A 19956-nucleotide genomic window follows, 5' to 3' on the forward strand; every position below is an offset into this window, starting at 1 on the left:
TTCGGAGCAAACCTCGCCCTCTACTTAAGATATATTGATGATATCTTGATCATATGGGATGGCACAAATGAAGCATTCGATCAGTTCACAAGATTCTGTAACACCAACAATTTCGGATTGGAATTTACATCTGTGAAAAATAGTGAGACAATTGTTTTTCTGGACCTAGAGCTGGGACATAATGAGGAGGGAACTATTACATCCAGGACACATTTTAAGCCCACAGCAGGTAATTCCTTCCTGCACAAGGATAGCTGTCATCATCCAAAGTGGATTAACAACATCCCTCGTAGTCAATTTTGCCGTCTACGACGCAACTGTACATCGGATAACGACTATGAGATCCAGGGCAACTATCTCGCTAAGAAGTTCCTAGATAAGGGGCACGATGAAGTGATAATACAAAAAGCAAGGACTGAATACCAAATGAAAGATACTAATGGACATACAAGGAATGCCACAAAGAAACCATCGGAAAAATACAAAGGTCCACAGTTCGTCACTACTTACAATACAAATGCATCCAAAATTAATCACATCATACAATCCAATTGTCCACTTCTGTTACGAGATCACATTTTAAATCGTTGTCTTCCAGATCGCCCGCAGACCGTCTATAGAAAAGCCAAGTCTCTGAGAAATAAAGTGGCAAGAAGTAACATTGGAGTAAAGAAGAATATAGCACAAAATAAAGATAATTCCATCAAAGGGAACTTTAGATGTGGCAAAACTAGATGCAAATGTTGCAAATGTATTAAACATCGCTCCAGCTCCATACAGATAAACAATATCAAAATTGAAAATAAGCAATTAATTACTTGTGCCACTCCCTATGTAATATATTTACTGAGCTGTGGTTGCTCAAAGTATTATGTGGGCCGCACCACCAGACCACTCAGAGAACGGTTTGGGGAACACCGAAGAGGCATAGAAGACGGGAAAGAGGGTCATAGTGTCCCTAGACACTTCCTTGAAAGTCATTGCCAAAATACAGATACCCTAGAGGTTCTCGGACTGGAAGCCGTTTCCCCAGACCTATCAGGAGGCTTGAGATTTAGGAAATTGTGCGAACAGGAGGCATACTGGATTTTTAAACTAAATACACTGACACCATTTGGGCTCAATGAAGAAGTGGAAACAGCGAACTTTGCATAGGACATTTCCCTGTGCTTTGTTCCCTCCTACCCTCCTACCCTACACCCCTCTTCCCCTCTTTTCTGCCCCCTTTTTTTCCCCCCATTTTCCTTCCCCTTCCCCAAGCCATTTTTGGCTTTCCATACCCTTTCCCACCCTTCCTTTTTGCCCCCCCTCCCTCCCTCCCTATTCCCATGCCATTTGACACATGTATATTGGCATTTATGGTGTATTGGTTATTCATGTATTCATGTATCCAGCGGGTTCATAATTTGTACCCTGGGGGTTTCTCTGGGGTTATTGAGGTGGTCCATGGGTCTGGTACTGGGGTGGTATTTTAGGGACAGCTATAACCCTCACTGACAGTAGTCCTCCAATGACCCCCCCACCCCCTTTTTTCCCCTAATACTAATATATAATCTATCATAACATGTTTAGTCTTTACAGACCTTCCGCTCCACCATTAGTTTCCCACGTTCCAGATATTTGTTTATGGCGACATTGTTGCCATGACCCCACTGAGGCCGGTAGTCATGGCAACGTTTGGGGCAGTAGGCATGGGCGATATGTGATGTCATTCCGCTCGTCCATGCCGCCCTTTTCCCTAACCACATCTCCATGCGTTCTATGATATGCGCTTTCTGTCCTATGGGAGAAAAGTGCTTTACAAATGTTATTGTATTGTATTATTGTATTGTATGATGCGTACCCCTACGCCTCTGTAGCACGCCTATTTTCTATGCTATGCAGTACAGGAGGTGGGTCCACGCATGGAGGCGTACATGAACGCTTCTCCGGCACGCATCTTTATCCGAACATGGGTCCACGCATCTCTGCGGACATGGAGGCGTACACGAACGCTTCTCGGGCATGCCCCTCACTCTGCGGTGAATGGAAAGAGCCTTTCCTTCACGCTAGGCCGGCCCAGCATACGTAGGAAGTGAGCGGGCTGTACACGCCCACAGTTCCAGCCCCACTGACATCTCAGGGCATGTATGTTTTTATGAGCTTCACGCCGAGCGTTTATTGCAGCTCTACTTTAGATCCTTATCTCCTTTCCAACAAAGGGTTACTCTGCTACAGATTTCAGGTAAGATCCTGCAGCTCATAGTTATTTAATTTGTACTGACAATGAGTATTGCTTATCCCTGGCTGGGACGGGACTTTTTTAGTGGTTGAATGACAGTTCAATCCACCTATTAAAATGTGCAGCCCCATTCCCACCCAGTAGGGAGGGGCCAGGTTATCTCCCGGCCCCCACCACCATTTTCCCTCCAACTTTTAGTATATAAACACTTCGTGTGCGAGCTGGCGGCATTAACTGATGAAGGCGTGGAACGCCGAAACGCGTAATAACGCCACCAGCACACGTATACTGCTTGGTGGAGAATCCAGGGTCAGTTTCCACCAGATCCACTCTACTCCGATGGCCACGGCAGTCTGAGGGTGTTCCCACCTTGGAAGGATTTTAAGGCTTTAGCCTAACTACATGTTTGTACTCATCTTACATCTAGTAAGTGTATTTTAATTTGCGCAATTTGTTTTATTAAAAGTGGTGTTACACTATGGAGCGCTCTTTTTTCTCCACTTTTTTCTTCTATCCTATATGTTCTTATAGCTGTTCTAATGTGCTCTGTCTTACTGCAGCCTTTCCTATTTGCACAGTGGCTGTGTTATCTCTGATATATGACCTAATCTTCTCTCTTCTGTCGGCTCTGTCGGCTGAGGCTGGAATGTGTGGAATGTGCTGCACTGCTTGTCATTGGCAGAAGCTATACACACCCTTCCAGGCCCCCTGCACACTCTGTATGACTCACACACTAAGCTACTCTCAGCGTATCAAATTGCTATGCCTTTTGTTTGTAAACACTGCATAAAACTTGCAATTACAAGCCAGGATTGCAGCAGGGAGAGGCAGAAACAGCACAGAGGGGCCCAGGAGAACATAATGAATAGAATGGTATGCTTTTTATTGTAAGAATTTTACAGTACAGATTCTCTTTAAGAGAGCTGAGGGTGAATGGGAGCATGTTAGCACTAGCACATAACATCATAGCCCAGAAAGTAAGGAACCATTAGAGCTGTCTTTCTGGGTTGCAAAGATGTGTGATTTCTGGGAAGAATCTGTTCCTGAGGAGACAGAAATGGAAGAGGCCCCCAAGCCCACACCATTCTGAACCTACTAAAAGGGATATTTTTGTATATATTTTATATATCTTGGTTTCAGTGTATAGTGGTAGGCCAAATTCACCCTCCCAGTGATTGTTTAGCTTAGGCTATGATGTCACTCAGCCTTCTGCCCAAAACACTCTGGGAGATCATATGATGTTTCTGCTCACTCCAGGGTGTGTGTGTGTGTGTGTGGGGGGGGGGGCGCGACAACAACATTACACAGTAAATCACCTTGCAAGCTGTAAAGGTGGGGGAATATCCAATAGGAGTAAGGTAAGATTTTACAATAGGTAAAATTTAACATAAGAAGTGTAATAAATAAAGTTATACACAGTAAAGGTACTCTTTATGTATAACTATGGATAGATATAGTACAGTAATACTTTTAACTGCAAGATGTGAATTGATGTGAACTGATCCTCTGTTCTGGGAAAAGCAGAGATGGCTGAAGTTCATATGCACACTCTTCAGAGTTGACTATTTCAATGTTCCAAGTCAGTTACTTTGTGTCAGTGAAACCAGGAATGAGATATGAACTTGTACTTTTTACAGCAGATAAGCAGCAATGGTAGCTTCCATATTACTATCTGCACATGATAAAATCAGCTACATTTTAACTAAAGAGAAATTTGTTACAAAAGAATACAAAAAGAGGTGTTACACCTAACATATTTGTCTGATATTCTACAATTTGTGCACTGATGTCAGACTCATCTTCAATAGATGGCACAACACAATACAGTCTGTTTCCATGGAAGCAGTTTCCTGCCCTGCTGACTACTAGATATTGCCTGTCACTGGCTGGAATTTCACACCCTGTCAGATAAATAGTAAATCTAGCCATACATTTGTAAGTCAACCCAAGTTAAAACCTTTTAGCCTTGCGCTGGAGAAATATAATTAAGGTAATTAAGCAGATGTCAAAACGTTTGAAGAAAAAAAAATATAAAGAGTACACCGGAATAACCGACAAATAACCCCCAGCGATGAATCGGGAATGTATTACTTTAAGTGGGGAGATGACATTTCACTGCAAGGTTAGGCTCACTATTACTTTATATCTAAAAGATTTAAATTAATGATGGCTGGGTGGATTACAGTTTTTAGTTCAATCAAACGGCAATTAAGAGTCTCTTCTAATTACAATGGTGTGCTTCTTTGGAAACTGAACAGGACTATAATACTGATACTAATTTAGAAGCCTAAACTGACCATGCCTGTTTAGGTGAACATGACAAAATGTGATGCCAGATTTGGTAAACAAAAACAAATAAATCCGGAGTTGAAGTACAACTCCACTTATTTAAAAAAAAGTCAGACCCATTACCCTTAACCCACCCAAAATCTACAGAATAACTGTCCCAAGAAATGTTAAAAACCTGTAATTACATTTTATGCAAAGTAGACCCTAGCCATATGTGACTGTGAAATGAGTAATCGTTCTCTTGTGGACCACCAGATTCTGCCCTAGGAGCACGAGAGCCTGGCAGTCCAGGAGCCTGGAAATCAGGGACAAACCCAGTGATGTGACTATAGCCCCCATGCCCCCCCTCCCCGACCAGGGAGGAGGAGGGCCTGCTTCTCCTCCTCCTCTTGCAAAGTAGTGCAGGGGAGCAGTTTAATATGTATCTGCTACACCACTGCATTGAGTTTCCTAATTTTTTCCTGGCAGATGAATGCTCTCTGCTGCATCCGGCTCCCTATGCATGTCACATGACCGGGAGGCGGTTCTACAAGCACAGAGTGTGCAGCTGCAAGAAATAACAGAGGAGACCCAACGCTGGAGCAGGTAAATATTACACTTCTCTGCTGCGCTAGTCTGCAATGTGGAAAGGGGTTGCCGTCTCCTTGTGTGTGGGTTTGTTTTACAGTTACTAGCCCCACTTGCAGGGGTAGGAGTAAGATGTTTGTGGTGTGTGTGTGCATGTGCGTGTGTGTTTACTAGCCACTCTTAAGAGAGAGGACGTTTGGATTGGATCCCATGCAGGGGGCCCCATGCCAATTTTGCATTGTTGTTGCACCTCTGGAAAAAACCCTCTTATACAGCCTTGATAGAGGAGAGGGAAAGTTAACGTATGAGCTATTCCTGCTCCTATTTCCAGGTAGTGAATCTAGTAAAGAAGAGTGAGAGCACAGTGACGCTGGGGCTACAAAGTGTCCAGGTGATCTGAAATCAGATAGGCAGCAATATTCCAACATGCGTACTTCATTGGGCTCATTGGAAAGAGGCTAATAACAAAATCATTGAGTTTGTTTTTACTGATAACATTGGATGTGGTAGAATAAGAATGTAGAATGAAAGATACAATAAAACATCAATGAGAAAAAAATATGCATCTACTCTGGGGTAAGGACAGGGCAATTTCTAAGATGAAATTTGCTGCTCAACATCCCCTCACTCTTTTTTTGTCTGCCATTTTCATCTGTTTGTGCCCTGGTTTTCTATACAATACATTAGTATTGATGAGTAGGACTTTAATACCTTCAAACAAGCTCTCAAGACTCACCTCTTCAAGCTCGCATACCCCCCTACATCAGCACCATAATATGTCTGTTCAGTGGCGTACCTATGGCATTTGGCACCCGGTGCTGGGTATTAAAAGACACCCCCCCCAAAAAAAAATGGGCGTGGCCACAACCTGCAGCGTGCTTCGTGGCAAAAAATGGGCATGGTCATGACCAGATGAGGGCGGAGCTAACTGTATTTTAAAGTATTAGCTAGTATAGTTGCCCCCAGTATAGCTAGTACAGTTGCCCCCAGTATAGCTGCCCCCAGTGGAGCTAGTATAGTTGCCCCCAGTGAAACTAGTTGCCCCCAGTATAGCTAGTGTAGTTGCCCCCAGTGTAGCTAGTATATTTGCCCCCAGTATAGCTGCCCCCAGTATAGCTAGTTTAGTTGCCCTCAGTATAGCTAGTATAGCTGCCCCCATTATAGCTAGTATAGCTGCCCCCAGTATAGCTAGTATAGCTACCCCCAGTATAGCTAGTATAGCTGCCCCCAGTATAGCTAGTATAGCTGCCGCTAGTATAGCTGCCCCCAGTATAGTTGCCCCCAGTATAGCTAGTTTAGTTGCCCCCAGTATAGCTGCCCCCAGTATAGCTAGTTTAGTTGCCCCCAGTATAGCTAGTTTAGTTGCCCCCAGTATAGCTAGTTTAGCTGCCCCCAGTATAGCTAGTATAGCTAGTATAGCTGCCCCCAGTATAGCTAGTTTAGTTGCCCCCAGTATAGCTAGTACAGTTGCCCCCAGAATAGCTAGTATAGCTGCCCCCAGTATAGCTAGTATAGCTGCCGCTAGTATAGCTGCCCCCAGTATAGTTGCCCCCAGTATAGCTAGTTTAGTTGCCCCCAGTATAGCTAGTTTAGTTGCCCCCAGTATAGCTGCCCCCAGTATAGCTAGTTTAGTTGCCCCCAGTATAGCTAGTTTAGTTGCCCCCAGTATAGCTAGTTTAGTTGCCCCCAGTATAGCTAGTTTAGTTGCCCCCAGTATAGCTAGTTTAGCTGCCCCCAGTATAGCTAGTATAGCTGCCCCCAGTATAGCTAGTATAGCTGCCCCCAGTATAGCTAGTATAGCTGCCCCCAGTATAGCTAGTTTAGTTGCCCCCAGTATAGCTAGTACAGTTGCCCCCAGAATAGCTAGTATAGTTGCCCCCAGTATGAGGAAAGCCTCGAAGGAGGGGTGGTGGGGAGGGGGGCCGGACCCCCCACCTCCCTGACCTGTATCCCCTCCTTCTGGCGCTTCCCCCTCCTAATAAGCAGCAGCGGGCAGGAGCGGCAAAGAAGACTTACTCACCTGCTCCTGGCGATGGCGCATAGCGTCATCCTCACGCGACGCTGGTCTCCGACTTCTCTGTCACTCACTGTGCTTCCGCCAATCAGGAAGCACAGTGAGCGGTGGAGAAGGCGGAGACCAGCGTCACGTGACGATGACGCTATGTGCCATCGCCTGGAACGCAGGAAGGAGGTGAGTAAGTCCTCTTGCCCGCTGCTGCCCGCTGCTACTAATTAGGAGGGGGAAGCGCCAGGAGGAGGGGACCCAGGTGAGGGAGGTGGGGGGTCCGGCCCCCCTCCCCGCCGCTTTCCCCGCCACCCCTCCTTTCCATGCTGCTCCCCCTCCTGTCCTACACACAGTGCACAGGCCTCTGTGGGAGGCCTTGATGACACCCCCTGGGGCGCCCGACACCCGGTGCGGGGCGCCCCTTGCCGCCCTATGGTAGGGACGCCACTGTGTCTGTTAGACACCCTCTCAAAAGATGCACCTATTGTCTCCACCCCACCCTTTAGATTGTAAGCCTCCGGCAGGGCCCTCCTCCCTAATGTATCCAGCTTGATTATGCAATCTTACTCACAACCACCCCTCTTGTAGACTCGAACAGTCTCTATTTTGACCTACGACACTGTATTGTTATCAAATAATTTGCATGATCTTATTTTGTTGTGAGTTTCCGTATGTTCTACCTGTATGTTAACCCATTTATCTATTGTGCAGCGCTGCATAATATGTTGGCGCTTTATAAATACAATAAATAATAATAATTAGTATTGATGCTATTCAAGTAACCCCACAAGAAGATCTTTGAATTTGCTGCCAGTCCCTGCTGAAGAATCTCAGTGGTCATTAGACCAATAGCAAACCTTGGTGGGAAATTCAAAGATTTTCTTCATGGCATTCCTATTAGGAATGAGAGAATCTGCAGTGGTCAGATTCCCAAACCAGTTTATGAATCCCTGACTAGTTCAAGGAGTTCACAAAACAAGCTAAAAAAATTGGAGTGGTGGGTGTACGGAGTGCCTTGTCCAGTTACAACAGGTTATAGACCCTTCTGGTTGACTTCTGGCTTCCGGCTTGTCCCACTAATGTCATGACACAAATGCTAATACAGGAATCCCTAAGTTTCTTAGTATAGACATCTGTGGGTCCCTTTACTCAGGAGCTCCATGGCATGGACCATGTGGGCTGGCATGGTTGAGAATGGCAGAGCCCTACACTGTCCAGCTTACCCATCCTGACGCTTACAGCCAGCATATTGGAAGAGGGGTTAATAACTCCTGGGAGGAGAGACTATGCAATAAACTGTGTTAAGCAAAATTACTTGCTAGTAGAGTAGAATACATTGCATGTAATGTATTGTATACCGCTCTACTTATCTTGCGGTAAAACTTTACATACATAATTTTATTGATTAAAACATCTATAATATATGCATATATATTATACAGTGGGCCTGATTCTATTCACTTTTTCTCCTAAGTTTTCTCCCAGGTGATATTTCACATCCTATCAATAAAATGCCTTTTAAGCCACCAAGCAAGCACGAAAATACTCACAATAATTTTAACAGTACTTTTTCACCTACTTTTTGGTAGTTTTTTTAATTGGCGAGTACTGAAAAGTTATTTTAAAAAGAAGATGAAAATCATCTCCTAGGAGAAAACGTGAGAGAAATAGTGAATAGAATCAGGCCCAGTATATCATAAAAAATAACAAAGAGTGGTGCATAAGGCAGCATGATTTATCACCTGCATTAAGCCGTTTTTTGCTCATCTTCCTTCTTTTTTCGCTGTGAAGCATTGCTTTCTGGCATCTAAAAGGGAAACCTTAATAGAGTAAAAAGAACTTGTCAGGAGGAGGAATCCTCCAGAAATGTCATTTTTTCACATTGCAGTGCTGGGTGAGCTAATATTCGCACAGCAGTAAGGAGACAATTGAATAGAGCAATTGCAGCGGTTTGCTGGTGAAATATGTAATTGCATAGGGCTCCTCATTTCTTTATATAATATCTGTTTAATAAAATTCAAGTTGAAAATGTGTATGAATTGACTCCCTAAATCCCTACCCTACATGAGCTTGAAAATGTTATGTAGCGCTGCCCATTTTAAAGCACATTGCTACATGTTTTAAAGCATTTTCAAGGAGTTGATATTCATTTTTCAGGCTTGTATGTACTTTGCCATTACACTGATAAAACATAAAAGGTAGAGTGTTGTTTTGTGCTTTTAGGGACATTTTTTGACCGTTAGTTGTTTGTATATCGTGTTTTCCAGCAGAGTTTTTCGTGTTATGCATCATGCAGCAAGTGTCGAGGCAACAGTGCCAAACACACAAATAACTATGCTGTGTTCCTTTTTTCTTTATCTTTCTGAAAGAGTTAAACATCAAGTGTTTTATCAAGGGCAGGGTCAATGCAGCTAGCTATCAGGAGATTTTGGAGCACTTCATGCTTCCATCTGCATCTTTCAGCACGACCTGGCACCTGCTCACAGTGCCAAAACCACTAGTAAATGGTTTACTGACCATGGTATTACTGTGCTCAATTGGCCTACCAACTTTCCTGACCTGAACCCCATAGAGAATCTGTGGGATATTGTGAAGAGAAAGTTGAGAGACGCAAGACCCAACACTCTGGATGAGCTTAAGGCCGCTATCGAAGCATCCTGGGCCTCCATAACACCTGAGCAGTGCCACAGGCTGATTGCCTCCATGCCACGCCGCATTGAAGCAGTCATTTCTGCAAAAAGATTCCTGACCAAGTATTGAGTGCATAACTGAACATAATTATTTGAAGGTTTACTTTTTTTGTTTTAAAAACACTTTTCTTTTATTGGTCGGATGAAATATGCTAATTTTTTGAGATAGGAAATTTGGGTTTTCATGAGCTGTATGCCAAAATCATCAATATTAAAACAATAAAAGGCTTGAACTACTTTAGTTGTGTGTATTTGAATCTAAAATATATGAAAGTCTAATGTTTATCAGTACATTACAGAAATTATGAACTTTATCACAATATGCTAATTTTTTTTTAGAAGATCCTGTATATATATATATATATATATATATACAGTATCTGACTAATGACTGGTGGGGTCCAAATGCTTTAGAATGGGTCTTGTAATCTTTCCCACTGTATGGGCATCAACAATGAGCCCTGATACAAATCCACAAGTGTGTTGTATACTGTATGTGATAAGGCTTTTCAGGGCCCCCATTTTTTAAATATAACAAGGTCTACCACTTACACCGGATTGCCATCCCATTTATTTAAAACACTAGATTCTGATTTAAATTTCCCATTATGTCATAATACTAAGGATTCACTTACTTTTGCCACATGCATTTTTGTTATAGTATAATTTCAATAAACACTTGACCAAATACAATAGTTTTTGTCGTATGTGTTTAAGTTTTATTGTTCCATTTTAGGACTTGTTTGAAAACACATGAAAGTTGAGGGCATATTCATATAAAAATATAGAGCATTTTCTATGTTTTATGTTTATACTATCCATGTATAGTGAGCCTATACTGTAAGTTATACATTTTACTCACTATACACTACAGGTTCTGGATGTGCAGGCCTGCTTTCAAGGGCATAAAAAGATGATTTGCATATTCAGTAGTTAGGCATCATGGGAAACCCCAGTTGCTTACTTAAAGCTGAATTATCGCAAATGTCTTCTGGTTTAAAAAGGCACAATTATATTCAGTAATAGAAAAGAGAGAAGATCTGCAACATCATTATTCAGTGGCATATTAGCCTTATCAATTAAATTATTTTTCAGACTACAAGATGCACTTTTACTCCACCAAAAATGGGGGGAAAAAGTCAATGCATCTTAAAGTGCGAATGCACGGCCAGGTGTGCCCCTTACAAGCTCTTACCTATCCAGCAGCGTGCTACAAATCTTCTGTTTCTTTCTTGGAAAAACTGAGCTGCAGCTGCTCATAGTCTTCCAGCAGCTTGTCCACTTCTACATGCAGCTTGGCTCTCTCTCAGGCCATGTCATCCGGGGTATGGTGGGAATTTGCCAGCTCGGACTCATAAAGATCCTTGATGCCATGGTGAGCTTCTGGCTGCAAACGTGCTCCCACTCGGTGACATGCAGCTGCAGCACACTATTCTTGATTCCCAATCTGCTGACCTTATTGATGTACATGGTGGTCATTCAGCTGCTGCATCTCCTCTTTCCCCTGCAGGCAGGAGATGCGGGTCAGACTGAGAAGGATTCTCATGCTGCTGCTGTGGCAGCTGGACTGCTGAGGGGCTGTGGGGGTTGCAGTCGCCATGAGGTTACACCTCAGCATTCAGCAAAGATACTATAGGCACACGTTACCCGCTCACTGGAAGAGCTGCAATGAGCTGAAGAATGGGGGTACAGCGGGCGTCCACCACATGAACCCAGAAGCTAAATGTCAAACACCTGGAACAGCTTTACACCTTTGAACGCACACTTGTGTTGGATCGACAGAGAAGGATGAAGCATGCCACTGTATAGGTGAGGGTATCCGTTGTACCTGGGAGTGTAGGCAGTGTAGTGTAGCTGGGAGTATAATGAGTGTAACTGTGAGTGTAGTGTAAGTGTACCTGGGGGTGTAGCTAGGAATGTCATTAGTTTAGCTGGTAGCATAGCTGTGTGTGTTGCTGTTAGAGTAGAGAGTGTAGAAATGAGTGTAGTTAGTGTAATTGGGAGTGTAGTGAGTGTTACTGTGTGTGTTGCTGTTAGTGTAGAGAGCATAGCCGTGAGTGTAGGTAGTGTAACTGGGAGTGTAGTGAGTGTAGTCGTGCGTGTAGCTGGGACCATTGTAAGAGTAGCTGGTGGGGGCAGTAAAGGTTAGTGTGGCTGGTGGGGGCAGCAAAAGTTAGTGCAGCTGGACACTGTAGCTTAGATAGAGACAGTTTGGGAAAAATGTCAACAAGATGCCCCTGCACCATGGAGGCACCAGGTTTAATATGTCGTTTCCCCCCCGATTTTTGCCCTCTATACCTAGGTGTGTCTTATGGTGAGGAGCATCTTATGGTCTGAAAAATATGGTATATAAAGCAAATAATCCCAGAAAAAGGCCATACAACCGCACCAATGAATCAAATGTAATAAATCTTTATTCATAATCAAAGAATTTAACATATTTAAAGTTAAAGCGCTTAAACATTCATAGTAGGGTTCCCGTATTTCAAAACATCAATCATATAGATCTGGCACTTGGGCTCTCCTAAAAGTGGCGTAATTGTTGCGATGCATGTCGGGCTGCTTGGTCTTCTGACGTCCCCAGTAGCTTATGCACACTGGATCTTAGACTATTCTAAAACTCATTGCACTCCTGGGCTAAGTATCACTTCCTATTTCTATACATTGCTTGTGCACCTTGCACTTTCTTTGCTGCACGCTGGTATGCTGTTAAACCTCAGGTTTAGGGATGCTCATTCGGATCTGTGGAATAGAAACTTCCACGTTTCCCAATAAGAATTTGGAAATTGGAAAACAGAAATTGGAAAACGGTCTTACTGCAACTAGGTAATATAAGCCCAATCACAGAACTCGGAAGCATTGAACCAATCAGAGAATGTTAATTTTGGACCAATCACAAGCCTGATTTTCCGATTTCCCTTTTTGTTTCTCTTTATTCTCTGATGCAAAAGAATGACTAATAGAATACTCCTCAGAAATCCACGGAAAATCAGAAATCGGAAAATTGTAAAATTGGAAATCTGTTTTTGTATGAATTGATATATATTCTGTTTTCCTATGAATTAGCACTAATGCACTTTGTTTATTACACCTACTGGTTAGACTGAGCACCTTATGTCATTATTGCCTGTGATACAGGCATTGCATTGAAGCCAATTTTTTTTAAACCCGGGCTTCATCCAGGTGGGGTCCTTTGAGAAACCACCAAGGATTTAATACTACCTCAGATTTATAATTTTCGTTTGTGCAATATCATTGCCAACTATTATATTCAATATTATAAATGATGTTATGAAATATGAATGGTTATGTTTTTAATGTAATCAGGTTTGTATATACTGTATTCTGTGATTATGAATAAAGATTGTTTACATTTGATTCAGTAATTGTAAAGCATAGTGGCTATCTCCGCATCTCAGCCGGCGGTTTCCGCCGCGCGGGTACATGATGGAGTTGTGCCTGGGACTATGGTGAATGCGGGGGAGGCCACCGCAGCGCTGAGCGACATGGCGGCTGTCCCCGCGTCTCAGCCAGCGGCCTCCGCCGCGCTGTTACATGATGGAACTTTGCCTGGTCTCTCAGTCGCACATAGACTGAGGTCCAGACAGGAGCTTTATGCAAGCAGAAGGGGAGTCAGCTGATCAGCCGGTCAGCTGACTCCAACACTGATCTCGATTGGCTGAGTGACTGGGGCGGTGCTAAGGAGCGCTCACAGTATATATACAGCATGCCTGTCAGTTGTACCTTGTCTGCTGTTGCAAATACTAACGTGTGAGCGCTCATACCTAGTCAGATCCCAAAGTGTGCTAGAACCAGCCGGAGCTGGGGATCCACACTTAGCCAGATTCTGTTGATAGCTTAAAGTACTAGTTTATTGTATTATCTGTTATGACCTTCTGCTTCCGTTGACTATTCTCCTGCTTACTGACTCTGTACCTCTGCTCATCTGATTCATGTTGCCGACCCTGCCTGAACCTAACATTGAGTCAATCTTCTGTCTTTGTACCTTATCTGTCCGTACGTTGCCGACTCTGCTTGTCTGACCTTTCTTACCCCACCAGTGGGCTTAGCCACTGGCGAGGGATCTGTGGCTTTGCACCTGCTCCTCAGGTGAAGCTCAACTGCAGCACTGTCTGGAGACACCTGCTCCTCAGGTGTCCACTGGCTGCAGTGTAGTCTTTATCACCTGCTCCTCAGGTGAATATCCTTTGCAGCACTGTCTGTAACACCTGCTCCTCAGGTGTCCAGTGGCTGCAGTATAGTCTTAATCACCCGCTCCTCAGGTGATCATTCTCTGTAGCTCAGTTGGTGATACCTGCTCCCCAGGTGTCAACTGACTACAATACAGCCTGACTCGCCTGCTCCTCAGGTGATCAAAGGCTGCAGTATTGCCTGAATCACCCGCTCCTCCTCGGGAGACTTCATATTCCTCATTACTGTTGCACCAATCACTATCTCACATTGGTAGTCCTGGGTCTGGCTATACTAGCATTATTGGTGATTCTGCAGATCACCACATAATCAGGTATAGCATCTGTATTATTGGTGATACTGCAGATCACCAATAATCAGAAATCTGTTTAGCTGACACCAATTGTTACAGTAATGCTGTCTTAAGTTGCATACACACGTCTGATTTTATGCCAGATTGTCGTTCAAACTGGACGTTTGATCGACTTGTCATTTAAACAAAAAGTTGTTCAGACTCCTTGTACAAACAGAGGACAAATCGTTTGAAATGCTAATTACAGCCAATTTACATGTCGTTTGACTGATCAATGGACTTGATAGAACAATGGACTAGATCAAATGACTGGTCAAACGACTTGTTGTTTAAAAGTCTATTACTGTCAAACTAATAGACTTTCAAACAGCAAGACATTTGTACACATTTACTGACCTAACTGTCGTTTGAACGACAGTTAGTTCACGGATCCACCAAGCGGGTCAGCCAAACTGTACACACCCCAAACTGTCGTTAAAACGACTGGTTTGAAAGACAAGTCTTTCAGAAATATCAGACGTGTGTACGTACTTTCATGGCCTATTTCTGGGAGTAATTACTTTATATATTCAGTATCATGGCCTTTTTCTGGGCGTAATTGCTTTATATATTCGGTAAAACCTTCAACCCATTAGTAGCTTCAATAGGGTTATCTTGTTTGAGATAAGTGCACTGCTTTTGAACTCAGTTGGCAGAACTCGTTGTGCTGTACATTCTTGAAATACATTGCTCTACTAGCAAAACACATAGAATTTGAAAGCAAAAGTCCTCTGTTAATGTTTCCCACTGCCCCTAGTGACAAGTGGTCATAAATACACATTACAGCAGTCTTAATTAGAAGCAAGGAAATGTAACAAAGAAGAAATAAAAAAAATGTGCTAAAATAAATTAGTACTTGCAAGCCTCTAAATAAGTTAGCTGCTAAAGGGTTAATGACTGTGCATGATTTCTTGTGATCTTGTAATCATGCCTTAAGAAGGAACTTTTTATACTTTAAACCTATGTACAGTTAGTCATTAAATATATAAGCTGAATCAACTTTTGTAGAGAGAGAGTTCGGCCTAGAAAAGTTTACAGTCTGATGAATCTATTTTTTCAAAAAGTGCTTTGTGAGCAAGATTTTTAGACTGTGAAAAAGGCAGAAATTAAGGAGATATAATCTGTACATACAATTTCACATATCATATGAAAGTAATGAAAACAATTCCAGGAAATTATGTGATTATTAAATAAAACAGATGAGTTTCCTTGCAAAGATGTTTTTAATTTAAACCTATTCTGAATCTGAATGTATTTTGTGCAACATATTAATTTTGGCATTACATGAAAAGTACGATTTTTGCGTTACTAGAAAACAATCACTGGACAGCAGTGCTACGTGTCAAGAATGCAGATGATAAAATCATGCTCGTTGGGCTCACAAATAATAGATGAATCTGTTCTACTTAAAAGAAAGAAAAATGAGCAGCAATTAGCAACTATTTTCAGTACACATGGCAAATGCAACATTTAAGCTCAGCATCCTTCAATATGCATGGACATTGGTTCCACTGTTGCCATTTGTGTCCTAGAAATCTAGGTTACTTGTCAATTATTCAGATTCTTCTGTAACATATCAACTGACCACTAATAATATCAACTGATCAGTAGCAATGTTAACTTTTACAAGAAAATATACCTGTATCACTGCAACAACCAAAAATAAGGAAATCAAGTGAAATTATGAATTTTTCTATGAAACTTGAATAAACATGACTGTCAGAAGCGTAAAGTATCATTGAGCAATCATTACAGACACCTGCATAGTTACAATTAGGAAGGGGCTGCCAAATCAAGTCACAGCAATTCACTACCACATTTTTTTGTGAAAACTGGCATTTTGTGTGTAATTCTGTGGCCTCATACAACAATGCTATGAGCCTTGTCAGTTCACATGAACTATGGTGGTGTTGTGTATAGTACTCTCACCTTGCAGTGCTGGATATCCAGTTCACATCAGGGCCAAGGCACTATCTGCTTGGAAATTGCATGTTCTCTTTGTGTTTGCATGACTTTCCTCCTACATCCTAAAAATATACAAATAGGATAATTGCCCGTCCTGAAAAAACTGTCCTAACAACCACCTCTGCCAAGAATCTAGCTGTAATGTCTGGCAGATCTCCTGCTTTCTTTCAGCCACTATACCCCAATCTAGTGCCATAGTTCTGAGCTCGGTCCACGCCTTCACCTATAGACAAGACCCCGCTTGAACAGGACACTGAATATGTCTCCTGACTTCGGTTACCCCCAGGTCTTAATGTGCAAGGTATAGAGGCAGAGGCCGAGAAAGCCAGAGCAAACAAGACTATGCAGCTGGGTGATATTAGGTAGTAGAGCAGAATGCTTTTGTGGAGGAGGTTACACAGATCACACCAGGAGCTATGAATAAGGGAGCAAGATTGCTCAGAGCGACCACAGCTCTGAGCTTCCGATAACCACCATAAGACACAATGGTTGCTCAGTGTAACCGCAGCACTGAGCATCTGATGTCCTACAACACTGATTAACAAAGACAGACAACAGACAGACAGGTGGAATGTTTGCCAACTTCTGATACTGTCACAATAAACAAGACGCAATAGTTGCTCAGTGTGACTGCAGCGCTGAGCTTCTGATGTCCACCACACTGAGTAACAAAGACAGACAACAGACAAACAGATGGAATGTTTGCCAGCTTCCGATAACCGTCACAATAAAAAAGACGCAATGGTTGCTCAGTGCGACCGCAGCACTGAGCATCTGATGTCCATCACACTGAGTAACAAACACAGACAACAGACAGACAGATGGAATGCCTGCCAGCTAACAAGAGACAATAGTTGCTCAGTGCGTCCTCAGCACTGAGCATCTGATGTCCACCACCAGGACAGACAACAGACAGACAGACGGAATGCTTGCCAATCTAATTGCTGCCCCAGCGATAGCAAACATCCACACTGACATAGATAAGTCAAACAAGTAGGAGCGTAACTAATAGCAACCGCTGCTATAGTAACGTCCACAGGAACAGGACAAGCAAGGATCCTACTAGTCACCAAACATGGTGAAGGCAGTCTCCAAACTGTCAAGATAGGAAAAGACTTCACTGTACCTCTGCGGGTGCAGTGAACGTCCGACCAGGCAAGGCAAGGTAATGCAATACAATTTCAAACTTTACACAAGGAACCCAGCAATCAACTATGGCAAAGCTGAACGCTATGACAGGCGAGTTGTGAGAGGAGAAGCAGTCTTTTCTATGGACATCAGGCAATGAGAGCAGACATGAAAATTCCCACACAGCTGAATGGTAATCACGCAATCCTGTGTTAGGCTGATTAAATGCTGCAAGCTGCCTGTGAATTATGCAACTACATGCATGTAAGAAATCCACAGCTGTCTGGCTGCAGTTCATCTGCAGCAAGCCGTAGGTGGATCCATGACAACATCATGAGCTACTCTGAACTGCAGAGTGATTGCAGATTGCAATGAGACTCATTGTGAATGCAGTCAAAACTAAGCAACCAAATGCAGGCAGAGAAATCAAAACTGTTCAGTTGCAGTTGCAGCTCCACTGCAACCGACAGGACATGCTACAGGAGGGATCCTTATACTAGCATGTGGAAAGCGGCTCCCAATCACCATCAATGTGTCTGCCTGGTGGATTGACTCTTTGATCAGTGGCATAAAGCATTACCTTTCACAATCACCCTTCCAACTCTGTGGCACTGCCTGTGCACTGCTTTGTCAGTCCTCCTTCCCCACAGGCAACAGAGCACTGAAGGCTAGTGGTGCATCAGTACAGCCTTGGCCCCGCTCTGTTGCCTGAGGGATTGAGTCCTGATGCATCTTGGGCAATAGTTCTTGTACCTGTGTATGAGGCTTTAAGCCTCATCTACACGCGTAGATGAGGCGGCGATGTGGCTTATCAATCGAGCCGCTGATGTGGCTCGATTGATAAGATCCGACAGGATGGATCTCCCCACCGCCGATTCCCTGCTCGCTCCCCACGAGGGGACAATGGCAGGGAAGCGAGCGGAAGATAAGCGGCGCCGGCGGGGACGAGCGGGAAATCGAATCCGGCGCACGCGCGGCGAGCGGGGACACGGCAGGGACGTGGAAGAGGCGATTCGGCAGCTAATCGAGCCACCGGATCGGAGCCTCATCTACCCGTGTAGAGGAGGCTTAAGACTTTGCTGGTCATATGAGATTGTAGTGATTAGACTGTGAGCACCTCTGAGGGACAGTAAGCAACAAGACTATATACTTTGTATAGTGCTGTAGAAAATGTTATTGCCATAAGTATTTTTCTTCTCATGATTTGTTTTTCTTAAAGGGAATGTCCAAGCAAAATAAAAAAATTGAGTTTCACTTACCTGGGGCTTCTACCAGCCCCATGCAGCCATCCTGTGCCCTCGTAGTCACTCACTGCTGCTCCAGTCCCCCACTGGCAGCTTGCCGACCTCGGAGGTTGGCGGGACGCATTGCGTACATTTTTACGCATTCTCGCTAGTGCAGGAACATTAACACATACATTTTTACGCATTACTGGTTCAATGTGTAAACATTTAACCAGTAACGCGTAACTAACTAACTACCTAACTAACTAACGTGACTAAGAGGGCACAGGATGGCTGCATGGGGCTGGTAGAAGCCCCAGGTAAGTGAAACTCATTTTTTTATTTTGCTTGGACATTCCCTTTAAGAGCAAATGTATGTATATAGTCTTTTTCTGAAGAAAAATGCCTTTTTTCTGTGACTTTCAGCCAAGTGGTTCTCCCTAGGTAAAAGTCCAGAGACCAGCAAAAGCAGGGCTGGATTTACATCTCAAAGGAATATAGTAGAGGCCTGCGCAGGTCTAATTTTTCATACCCGCACCCGACCCGTAGACCCCGCGCCCGACCCGCAACCTGCTTTCAGGTGAATTTGAAACCCGCACCGACCCCGAGACCCACAACCTGCTTTTTCCACTTTCTTCTAAAGTACACATTTAAAGCAACAGTGGAGAGCCGTAAAGTAAACAAAACCTTTTTAATACACACACCAAAGCCATATTATTCATATATACACACAACCATATATACACACAACCTTAATCCTCTATGTAGTAGGAGGGCCAATCAAAATTGTGTGTGTGTGTGTGTGTGTGTGTATATGCACCCAAAGTGCAATTACTTCTGTTAGAACCTTTATTTGTTAATGATGAGCTACTGCTGAATGAAGGTGCTTGGCAGATCTACCTGTGCAAAAACGTGTAGGCTTGAGAAGAAATATTGTTATGTGCCAAAATTAACTTGTCTTGGAATGACGTGTCTCTGAGTGCAGACGTTGCCCGGGAATATGGTAATTATGGTGCTAATATACTTGCAGCAGGGCTCCGGGGAGCAGAGGGGTAATAGGGGGCCCAACACTGAAGTTTGCCCCAGGACCACAGGGCCCCTTGAACAGGCCCTGCTAGTATGGGGGGAGGGGAGGTCTCAGCTTGAGAGCAGGAAGTAGTCTGCAGGCATTAAAGATGAGAAGCAGCAAACAAGTCAGCAAGAAAATATTCTGGTGCCAGCATTCATCACAGATTTTGAGAAGGCAAAAAATACAGAATTTTCTTATGCTTGTTTTGACTCCCCGCGACCCGACCCACACCCACAGCTCGAATCAATTTCAGTAC

The sequence above is a fragment of the Hyperolius riggenbachi genome, chromosome 2 (genome assembly GCF_040937935.1).
Source record: "Hyperolius riggenbachi isolate aHypRig1 chromosome 2, aHypRig1.pri, whole genome shotgun sequence".
Classification (NCBI taxonomy): Eukaryota; Metazoa; Chordata; class Amphibia; order Anura; family Hyperoliidae; genus Hyperolius; species Hyperolius riggenbachi.